General features: G+C 39.6%; 1 protein-coding gene across 1 annotated transcript in view; it reads right to left on the bottom strand.

Annotated features, from left to right (window-relative positions):
• The window catches only part of plcl5 (phospholipase C like 5), a 79,222-nt gene that overhangs the window by 32,506 nt on the left and 34,656 nt on the right, over positions 1-12,060 (bottom strand). The window lies entirely within an intron of this gene.

Here is a 12,060-nt window from a genome sequence, read left to right as displayed (position 1 = left end):
TACATCCTAATAAAAAAGATGGCCATCCTTAAAAATAGTTGTATGGTCTATTGCTGAAATAAAATAAACCATATAGCATTACGCTTCTGAGCTGCACAACTACTGAATATAAAGCCAGTACATTTACTGACCACCACTCAATGCCAGTGTCAACTTTTTAAAGGTAATCAGGCTTTTCTATGCCCTCTCCAGCAGTGAGCAAAGATGCTTTGGTCCATCTGTAAGAGGATACGTCACAGCGGTGGACAGGCACCATGCAGGAGCTTAACAGACATCCTACTGTGAAAATGGATTACAGATTGAACTGTATTTGTATTTTGTACCATACTCATGATTCACAAATAACCCAAGCAAGAGCAACTTGCTCCGTTAAAAGCATCTCTTTTTTTCTTACTCTTATGCAATGACAGAGTAACAAAGATTTTTCTATAAAACTGTAAAATATTTTATAATTTACGTCAATTTGTATTAAATTGCTAAGGATTTGATTTCCAGCATGGCAGTAGTTGCAGTTGTCTCATTGCAGAAACAAAGTTAATGGCTATAAAACTGGTTTCATGTTACCTTTTTACTGCAAATGAGATTTATCCTATAGGAAAGCTCCTATAACTACATTTCAAAGGCACAGCTATGCTTTTTGTTGCATCTCTGAAGAGTCTGCATTCCCACAACTAAACAAAAGCCAGCTTTGTGAAAGTAGTAGAAGCTCAGTGACAGGACTGAACTTTTGCAGCTTTGGGATTTCTTGCCTGACTGACAGAAAACAGTGTTGTTCTATTTCTTTGCTGTCGGAATTCAAATAGCCCAATCCAGCACCATAGACTTGAATATTGCATAAAACAGGAATACCATCAAATCCAAACCTAAATCAATTTGTTACCTTTCCTAGAGATGTTGTAAGCACAAAAACCTTAAAATTACAATTTAATGAGTCCATTGTTAAAATCAACTTTATTTCTGATTTGTCAGTATATCTAGAAGGCCTTCTGGTTTTTTTGCACATGTCCGTTTGTGCAGCAGTCACACAGATTTTCCTAAAGCAAAGTCTAACTCTGCTGCATTTCAACCATAGAGAGTTGTACCGGGATTCCATCTTTCACTTGAAGGCCAGCAAGGTTCTGACATCTAGTAAATCATTATGAGTCCTACTGAAAATGAGTCTGCGGATATAAAATGATGACCAATTTCTGGTTTTGCCGTTTTAGCGACCTCTGTTTCCATTTCCGACAGTTTGTCATATTATTTAGTTACATTACCTGCCATTTTTCACAGTCCGAATGAATTCAGCTTCAAAGCGTAAAGAGAGGTTTTCTTTAATGTAGATGTAGCTAATGGGCTAGGATCCTACACCAGATGTTGAGCTTTGGCACAGTGGTGCTGTGACCACCCAAGAAAAAAAAAGCGGCTATTTGTATGTTAAAATTCAGCTATTCGACCATTTATTTTCATCTCCTTAAGAAAATAGGGCTACATGAATTTGTTGAGAGAGATAGTGCCCATAGGCATATGGTAATGCTTGTATCCTGGGGAACAACTGCGCTGTTGGATTGTCTGAGGGGTAAGATATTCTATGGCTTTCAAAGAAGTAATCTCGAGTAAATCCATTCTGTTACTCCAGTCTCATAAGAGAGTAAAAAAATGTGTTTCTTTCTCAAATATCCCATCAGCGCTCCTTTATTTTAAACTTTATGTCATGGAAAACTAGACAGACCACATTTCTCTCTTTTGCTTTGCTGATTTTAAGAGGCAGCTTTCATAGCCAACCAGATGAAGATTTATTCCATTGGGTCATTGGGTGTAAATGAGCCTGAACATAAGACAGCAAGAGAGACTTTGTACAAAAACATCAAATCGGGTCTGATTATTTCTAAGCCAAGGAGCTTTACTCCAAAAGGTCAAAATGGTTGAGGTTAATCTAGTTTTTTATTAACATGCTGTTAGGAGTAAATGTGAAAAAAAACAGGTGGAATGACTCTGCCTTCCAATGGAAGCAAAGATGACTTAATGTCCTTTGATACAGATGACTACCTCGAGAATTAAAATCACACAAAAACATGAACTGGATTAACAATCTCTAATGTAAACACAAGACGAGAACTGGATTTTAACACTTAAACGCCAGGGCTTTAGCTTCAGTGTTTACATTTTTTGGACGACTATCAGAGCTCTTTAACTGGTTATGCAAGTAACGTAATTCTACTTGACTCTGAAGCATAGAAAAGCAGCATTGCACTGATTTGGAACACCTTTCAGAGTGCATGTTGGCTTGAATGTGTGCAAGTGTGGGTGGTGGGGGCAATTAGACACAACTGCTCTGTTATTTTTCCTCTGCAATTGTTAGCGCCAATAGCTGGGTAAAGCACGTGGTGATGCTCTCTTCTTTAGCTGTTTTCAAACTGTGACGCTGGGTGCCACAAGCATGCATGTGGAACCTAACTCCAGGGATGCAATTAATGCGACAAGCACTGTGCCTCCAGGTAGCAACAGCTTGGAGGTTACCTCCATCCCTACTGACTATGACTTTTCAAAACAATATCTCTTGTGTAGAGTAGAAAAAAGCTTTACGGACTCCTAGCTTTTAAGCGCTTCTAGAATTACTTTCTCAATGCCTTAGTTACGTGCACCTGCACAAGAAAAATCTGTGGTGCGACTCACCTACCTCATTCACCCTTACATCCTCTTTTGTGATGTTGAAGTGTTTGTTATGACCTGTTGTCGCAGCATGGCTGCGAAAAATGTGCATGAACACTTTCATCCTACAAGCGGTCAACAATCCTAAAATTTTGTGCATACAGATGCCCATTTTCTGCAGTCTGTATAATGGTCTGTATATGGACCACTTTAATTGTTTTGCCTTGCACATTTGAGAGCCTAAAATGATACGTAAAATCCTCCCTCAGACTATCAAACGTCAAAATCTTAAAAAGGATTCAGCTGTTGACGTGTTTTTGAACACACGGAGGATGAATCCCTCCCTCCCTCCATTGCCTTCCTGTGTGACTTCTGGCATACTGCTTCTTCCCCAACTGTGGCCGACTTCCATCCTGCAAATCTCCAACCATCCCACCTCCTCATCGTGACTGCATTGGCCGTCTGCCATTCGCTCCTTCCATATCAACTGAGTAGCAGGTCTGCAGAAAGCAGTCAGAATGGTTCAGTTCTGCTTCTCCACACAGTTACTGTGTCGTTTCTGTGCGAGCACATAGAGTCAGTGAATAAAGCAATGGGGGGGGGGGGGGGGGGGGGCATTTGTAATAGGGAGCAAAGGCATAGCGGTGCAGCGTACTGTTGATGACACGCTCTCGACAGCATTTGCCTTCTGTTTGCCTGCATGTGTGCCTTCATGTGTGCATGAGCATCATAGGATCTGTGTCTGCACGGAATATGTGTAACCTGACAGCAGACAATGCAAATGCACACAGGCCAAACAAGAAGATGTCAGGCACAACAAAGTCACACTCTCACTGTGTTTAGAAGGTGAAATAATGCTTTGAAAAACAGATTTCTGATGTTAGAATCAAAGGAGGGCCTTCACACGTCTACCAAGAGATGAATGCCTCTCCTCGCTGTCGGCCTTGTGTTTTGCACCAGAAAACTCCAGCAATTATTCATCATGTTTGCTCTTTTCACTCTTGAATCCCAGAAAAAAAAAAGAATTGTGAGGTCTTTCCTCTTGATGTGTGAAGCAAAAGCAACAAAACACAAACAATTGAGTGACTCACAGCAAAACTAAACTAACAAGTGAGCTTTGTGGCGCTAATACACGCCAACCAAATGCTCTCTATTTATATAGTTAAATCAGGAGACGACAAATGTTAAAGTCGGTAGCCCTGAAATTCAATAAAAGTGATTTTCAAGGGTTAACTTTTATATCAATTGATTTCATGTTATGGGAATACTATTTAACATGACCGTATGGATCCATTTATCCTGGCTGATTCCATCGACATTTCAGCTAAAATTAAGAAAGCTTCTTGGAAAGAATATGAAATGTCATTAATAATAAAAAATGAACGAAGTATATTACTTTTTAAACCACTGCTTTAATTGGTTGCAATAAATAAAGATAAAAAAAATACAAATATGGTAAAGAAATGACCAGCAAAAACATAAAAATAGGAACTGAATCATAAGTATATGCCTGCTATTTTCTCGTCTTGACAACAGGATATTGTTGTCATGTCAATAAGGGATCCTAAAGTTAGACTTAAAATAAAAAAGATGCAAAGAAAAAGGAGAAGTGGATGAGGGAACGAGAGAAGAGGCAGAGAGAAGTCAGGCCTGTCAGCGTTCGTCACAGTAATCTCTCATGTGGGCGACTTCTCCCCAATGCACACCATGCAATGAGTTGCATGACGTGCATCATCTTACTTTTTGCAGAGGACGAAAATGATTTTGAATTCCCAGATTTTTTATTTGTACAGAAGATATGACTATTTTTAGCACCAAATAAATCAACAGTCATCTGGGGTATTAGGTGGAACTCTTGCTATGACTCAAATGTTTATTCTTATGCTGGTAAAACTCCTTAAATAGTTAGCTAAAGCACGGAAATTCCCCCAAATACCTTAAAAAAGCTCAAGAATAGCAGATTGACTAAAAAAAGACCACAAAGAGAATACAGATCAGTAATTCTAGAGCTGGAAATCGACAAAACAAAGCAAGCTTACGGTGGCCCTGAAGTACAAATACCATCAACAAATCACCACAAAGACATCAAATCACAAAACACTTACAGAAGCAACACCAATATATAAAAACTCCAACATTTTAAGGGCCTATATATAGAGAAGAACAGCCTCTTCCAGGAAGAGTCTGCTCTGCCGGCACCGCCCTCAGGCTAACACACACACTTTCTCTGCAGAGTTAGCGATTAACAGCTTTTATCTCATATGCACGTCCATCTCTGCAAAAGTGCAACGTTATTTGTTGTCGCAGACGAAACACAGACACACTGCAGAGATCAGCTTCGTGTTGACGTCATGAAATGGCCGCCACCCACAAGGAGCGAAAGCCTGAGCCTCAGATTAAGTCATTTTACCTCTGAACAGAAAATTGAGCTGCGAATATCACTCATAAAAATTTCATTTGTTAGTGGGCCAAAGGTAATATATTATCGTATATATGGATAGCCCAGGGGTCGGCAACCTTTTTTACTCAAAGAGCCATTTGGGACCGCCCCTAATAAAAAAGAAAACACCCGGAGCCACAACCCGTTTTGACATCATTATATATATTATGCATGTATATATTATTCAAAGGTGCTCATTACGTCGATCTTCAAGGACATGAGTGCAGATCGCGGGCCAGAAAAGATTAAAAAAAAAAAAAAAAAAAGTACTTCTTTAAAATCCACCAAAGTCCTCACTGAGAAGTACGGGACTTGATTGACATGTAGATTGGCCAATCGGACATCGTCTGAAGCATACGTCGCTGCAAATGCACATTATGTTCTTTAAAGGATGATACCGCGGCCGCGTGTGGGCGGAGCTACTAGTTCTGGTCTGATCGCTGCATGGAGCGATGTGTTTATCAGTGCATGGTAGACACTGAGAATGTGGAGAGATCAGGATTATTATTTTGAAGAGTTCTACTTGGTGATCATGTTTCCATGTTTGGGTTTATAAAATCATCCGAGAGAAAGTCTCTGCTTCAGCCCCGGCAGGGAAAGCTGCATCTCAATCTGACGCCCGTGTTGCATCTCTCTGACAGAGTTTGAAGCCAAAGCCCCTCCTCCGCCTCTCCATCTGCTTTTCCTCTCTACCTGTTCACCTGTTCATATCTTCTGCAGCTGAGAGTTGGTTTCCCCCGCACTCCTCAGTGTGTCCTACACAGAAAGCGCAAAATACGGTAGTCGGGGCGCTCCAGCGCAGCACAAGGATGAAAGAGCCGGACTCAGGTTATAGCGGGGATAGAGCGGGTTAAGAAAATGAATGGAAGAAGGCGACCCGCTGAAGAAATATTCAATATTGTACACATTTTATTATTAGTCTGAACTATATTTTATCCAGTACGGAAAAAAACATCAACAAAAGCTGTTTTGGGCGTTTTTTGGCTGGGTCTGGCGGTTTTCAGATGAATTTTCGGCTGGAAACCTGTGACTTTATCTGGCAACACTGGCGCGAACTCTCAGTCTGTCATCACCAGTCTCTGCCCAGCGGTACGTCAAGTTCCCGGCAGAAGATCGGAGTGTTTATTGAAGCCGCCCCGCGTGCCTCTCCCTGCTATCAGCTCTGCAGGTCTCGCCTGATAAATACGAGCTCATTACGAAGCTGTTTTTTACGTTTTACTTCGTGCGGAGCCAGCAGCACCTTTGAAATGCCATGAAAAATGAACAAACTAAAATAAAATTTAATTATTATAAAATACTCATTATTTTCCAAAGTCACAGGGAGCCACAAGAGATGGATGAAAGAGCCACATGTGGCTCCGGAGCCATGGGTTGCGGACCCCTGGGATAGCCTATAGCATACTCTGAAAGGCTTAAGAAAAGCATGATACAAGCCCTTTTAGAAATCAAAACAAAAGTAAAGAAGTTATTAAGAAAAGGAAAAAAAACACTTCAGAAACAAAATAAAAAGTTTAAGTTGGAAGTTTTGTTTGAACTGTGGTAAAAGTTGATCAATCACCCAACTTTTGCAGTGGGTGTGGCCAGAAGCACAGAAAATAGATTTTGTCAGAAGATATTGTCATACCAAACAACTTTCTGTTGAAAAGATAAACACCATTACCCATCATACTTTTTACTGGATTTTTATTTCGTTTCATTTTTTTCATTTTGATTTCTGGAATTCATTTTTGTTTCCTTTATATTTAGTTTTATTTCTATTGGATTTTTGTTTTTTTGGAAATAGATTTTCTGTTCTGGAATTTTGTTTTGGTTTCTAAAAATGCAATGTTTTTTTTTAAAGATTAATTTTGTTTTTTGAATTGACGTTGTCTTCTTTAATATGCTTTGCGATGAGTGATCTGTCGTTGTGATTTGGCCTTCAGGGCCACCATACAAACTGCTCTAGAGGGCCAATTCTGACAACCATCACTGAAAAGTGTCAAAGGGTTTGCTTACATCACATCACTTTCAATTTATAGCTTTATGTCAGCCACTGTGAATCTACGCACTCTGCTTTCTACCACTTTGAGCAGCCATTTATTTTACCCAGAATCCATTTAATCAAGATCCGATTCAGTTAGCACGTTTTTGCAGCGGAGCTTTCGAATGGATGTTTTTTTTTTCAACCCACAGTAATTTTTCTCTGACTCCAACCGTCAATCCGTTTTGCTCACAACTGACTGTGAAAGCAATATTATTAAGGCTTTGTGTAAAATTGACAGAATGACCATACTTTTGATGATAACAATAAAAGAAAATGTAATTATCAAGTTGGTTCACAAAGGCCAAGCATTAAAAAAAAATGTGCATCAAGGCTTTTGTAGAGCCTTCTTCTATTCTCGACAAGAACTATATTTAAAGGCTCTTATGCTCTTATAATGGTGACATGAAGAATGAAGGACGTCCTGCTGTGTCTCTTCATGTCAACAGAGCAAAGAGCTCCAAAAAAACAGACTGTATTCCAGCCTTAACTAAGACTAAAAATGTCGTCTTGTGGAAGTGGGCAATATTTTCAGAAAGCACACATTATTCCATGTGGTACAAAAATGTAAATAAGGCCGTATTTGTTTAAAGTCTGTTCACTTTTAGGTTTGTTTTCATGATCAATCACAATTTTAACTTGGTGAAATGCTCAACATATTTGTATGATTATGTCCTTGAAAACAAAGCTTGTGCATCACAAAATACCAGAGTTTGTGTCAGATAAACATCTGGGAAACCACTGACAGATGCTGCAGCTGCATGTGAAAAAGTCTGACGCAGAACAGAGCAGCAACACCGCAAACATGAGGATGCATAAAGGTGCTTGGTTTCCCCCTTTGGGTCAGCTTTGCTATCATCAAACACTTTTTTTTTTTTTATTTGAACGTGTTGCTCTCGTTTCATTCACCATCTCTGTGTTTTCTTTGTTTCTTAAAATAGTTTTCAGCCACAGGCGGGGGATTTATGTCGTGTTGAGAAGACACAGTGAGTGCGTCACTTGAAAGCCCACATTTTATGACGACTAGTGAAAGGAGGAAACAGTTGATGTTAGTAACACTTGGTTTCATTTCTGTCCTTTCTTATTAATTATCCACTGTTACCTCTGTTTAAAGTCTCTCCATGTATTGTAAAAGTGTTCCCAGCAGTCTTTTAATTATAATTTTGCTGTCTTTAGCCAAAATTTTAAAAAACAGTTGTTTTCTTGGACGTGGTTTCTGCAGAGCGGTTGAAGTTAGAAAGTGTTTTAGCGCCAAATAGAAAGTCATCTAGGGTATTAGTTATAACTCTTGCTATCGCTCAAATGTTTTTTCTTCTGCTGGTAAAACTCTTCAAATAGTTAGCTAATGCACGGAAAGTCCCCACATACCTTAAAATAGCTCAAAAAGTTGTGGGCGGTACCTTTGGCGAGGTGTAAGCATGCCCTCACTTCCTATCATCCCTTTGTGTACACCATCTACTGCTCTACCAGCTTATTCCCACAGCATTTTTTAAGCAATTTGAAACTTTGTTTGATTAGTATAGTTTTAATTTGACCATTTTCCTTTTTCATTCTTTCTTAGATTACATATCAACAATACCAAGATGGCATGAGTGATCCTGGGAAATATTTGAGTACCAGGAGTATCGTGCTGTGGGAAATGATCCATCACTTCCTTAATGTTGGTTGACAGAAGCAGCGGTTTTGAACCGACTCATGCTGACTTTTCTGCTTAATCTTGAAGCACAAAAACAAAGGAAAAACAGAAGACTGTTGGAGCTGTTTATGTGCACAAACAGACAGATGTATAAAGTCGGTTGTCTGTTTTGTTCTTTTCAAAGTGTGGAAAACAATGCCTCTCTCCTAAACAGGAAGTGAGAACGTTGCTGCTCCTTTCAATCCTGAAAAAATGTGGCATCTCTATGATCTACTTCCACACAAATTAAGCAAAGCTTGCAGGTCCTTTTTGTTGGAGTTTGGCTGTGACTGACAAGTTTGTCACACTCAGATTGATGATGAATGAGAGGCGGATGAACAACAAATGTCAGCCAGCCTTTCTCACGCCACGCAAGTCCATGACAACTACTCCTCTGACACTTTAAAAAAACTTGATTTCGAATGCAACCCACACTGCTTTAAATAGAAACCAGATTTTGAATGAGTCCCAAAAAAAAATACAATCTCATAGTAAATTCCACCACTTCACGTTGTGATGCTGCTGCTTTCCCAAAACCTTCTTCTCCTGAAATGCATCTCAGAGCAACATCAATATTGATGCCTGTCAGTGTAGCCACACACATAACCTTGAAGGCCATCTGCATTGCTGCGACTGGCCAGCGGAGAGGAGTGCGCCCCTGCTGCCACCGAAGAGCGTGTGCTGCTGCAGCACAGGACATCGCTGCCCCATTCCTCTCCGCTTCTCCTCCTCACCTCCAGATCACCTTGTTTTTTTCCGCCTCTCTCATCTACTCCCTAAATGGGACAAGGGAGAAGGTGAGATAAAGGCAGAGATGTGTTGCACACTGTCCTCTGCAAGATATGCCTTCTGAGGTTTACAGACTGCAAAACAAGCACCCGAGCTCACCGGCCTGGTGGTGTCCTCTAGATATCAGCTGCATGACCGTCTCTGCCTAAATCTGTACCCAATGCTCTGTTTGGCTCGTCAGATGCACCTAAATCCACGGGAAGAGACTTTGTTCTTTTTTTTGCTGCGGTACACCTGCCTAGATTGTGCAGCACGATAGCTGTTCAGACACCCACCACAAATTTATTTTAAACAACCAGCGCTGGAAAGCTATTTAGGAGATGCACACGAGAAAGAGGAGATGGAGGCTAAAATTGGCAAGTGTTCGGTGGAGTCCAGTCACCTGTGGAGGAGTAGAGACTCTGCGTGGGCACGAGAGCAGCACAGCACACATGGAGCCTTTGGTAAAGGCTATTTTTTTTTGTTTTTTTCCCCCAAACCCCCAACTCAATATTTGGCGAAAAATACGCCAATGTGTTCGAGTAGGCTTTGATCAATGATGCATTTTCTTTCCGACACATTCCACGCCTGCGTCTGTGAAGCCCACTCAGCTCTATAAATAATCCCTGTGAGCCTGATCCTTGGCTTGGCTTCTTCTGTCTCATCAGGCAGGCAAAAACCCACTGGTTGGACTCAGAGGAAGAAAGATTTGGCTTGGATTCTACGCCAAGAATCACTTTTTACTGAACTGTTGTCATCTCCCCTTTGAAATAGACAATTATTTACTATTACAACTTACAAATTATTCTCACTGCAATAGTTAAAGTAGTTCTACTGACCCCTGGACTTAAAATTAAACAAAAATAAAAAAGCCAAAAATTACTTGTGTCCTCAAATGAATACTTTGTAGCCAAAATGTTGTATTTTGTAAGCCCAAATTAGTATTTCGTTAGCCCAAATTAGTACTTTGCTAGCACAAGTGTGTCTTTTGTGAGCACAAATTAGTATTTTGTGGTAACAAATTAGTATTTTGTGTGCAAAATTTGTATTTTGTAGACCCAAATTAGTATTTTGTTTAAACACTTTGTGGGAGCAAAATAGTATTTCGTGGGCTTAAATGAGTATTTTGTGGGGCCAAATTGGTATTTCGTGTAAACAAATCAGTATTTTGTAAGGCCAAATTAGTATTTTGTGGCCCCAAATTAAAATTTTGTCGCAAAAAATTTGTTTTTGGTGTGCACAAGTTAGTAGAGAAAATAAAGATACTAAAAACAAATTTGTGTGCAAAAAATGTACATTTCACAAACCAAACATTATAAATGTTATATTATAAAGATTTTACATAACTATTAAAACATAGATAGTGTGTTTAGAAATGGCTTAACAATTAAAATGTAAACTAAAGGTTGGTGTCTTTTTGCATTTACAGCAACTGAGAGGATTTTTATACTATTAGTCTTTGACACCAAATACAAGATGAATCTTTTTCTGGTTAGTGTTGGTGTTGCATGTTATAAAAAATGCTCTCTCATTCTCATCAAATCTAATTAAACTGTTAAGGCTTTAAGCTTTTTTGTTTATTAACAAAGGCTTCATCAAAAACCATCCAAAAAAACCGGCCATTTTACACACAGATCTTTTAGAGACACACAAATAACAATCTAATCAAGAAGTTTTTCTGACCGTACATGAGTGGAGCTGCAGAGAGTTTGAGGCTGGTAAACAACAATTTCCCCAGAGGTCTTTTTACGTAGCACTTAAGGCAAATGTGAGACAGAAAATGAGGTGTTGTTGATGCACAACCAAAGGAGCGCTGCCTTGGCAGAGGAGCTGTGAAGGAATTTTGCATTTGCCCAAAAAGCCTGACTGGCAGGGCTGCAGTGACGAAAATCCATTCAGCATCAGTGGTTCTACTGGAGGCTTAAGAGAAGTGATGGTATGGTGCATGGGAAGTGAGCGGGCCAAATTACTAGTGGCTAATTAAAATGTATTTTTTTAAAGCTCTGCTTCATCGTTGACCTAAATAAATATGAAAACAAATCTAAAACCTGAGTTTCTTCTACAAAGCTATGACAGACACTTACTGTGTTAATAAAGCAGAAATGTGCAAATTTGGCGAGATTAATCAGAAGATCAGTCACCCAATGCAAAGGAAGTACAGGGAAAAATGAGAGCTTCTATTTTTAGGCCTTGCCCCATCTCTGTAGTTTGAAGAAGAGGAGCGGGACGCCCTGGAAGAGTGCTGAACAGCTGCACAAAAAAGAGAATTTGGAATGGAGGAATTTAAAAAAAAGAAATAGTCAAGTTGATGTGTAGTCTAAGGCGCAAACTGACCCAAATTCAGCAAATCCAAGGTCATCATGTCAAACAGAGCATCTTATTTCTGTTATTGTATAATAAAAACTGAGAAAGAGTGAAAAGACTAGGAAACAGGATGTTTGTGCAGCACTGATCCACATACACTTTATTATGTTGTCACCTATGACCAGCATTTGAAGTTCACTGGACTTTTATTGAAAATTGAGA

Source organism: Oryzias latipes, chromosome 8 (assembly GCF_053564925.1).
Source record: "Oryzias latipes strain Hd-rR chromosome 8, Olatipes_Hd-rR_3.1".
Classification (NCBI taxonomy): Eukaryota; Metazoa; Chordata; class Actinopteri; order Beloniformes; family Adrianichthyidae; genus Oryzias; species Oryzias latipes.
Note: the sequence above shows the minus strand (reverse complement) of the source record. Positions and strands in the feature narration are given on the sequence as shown.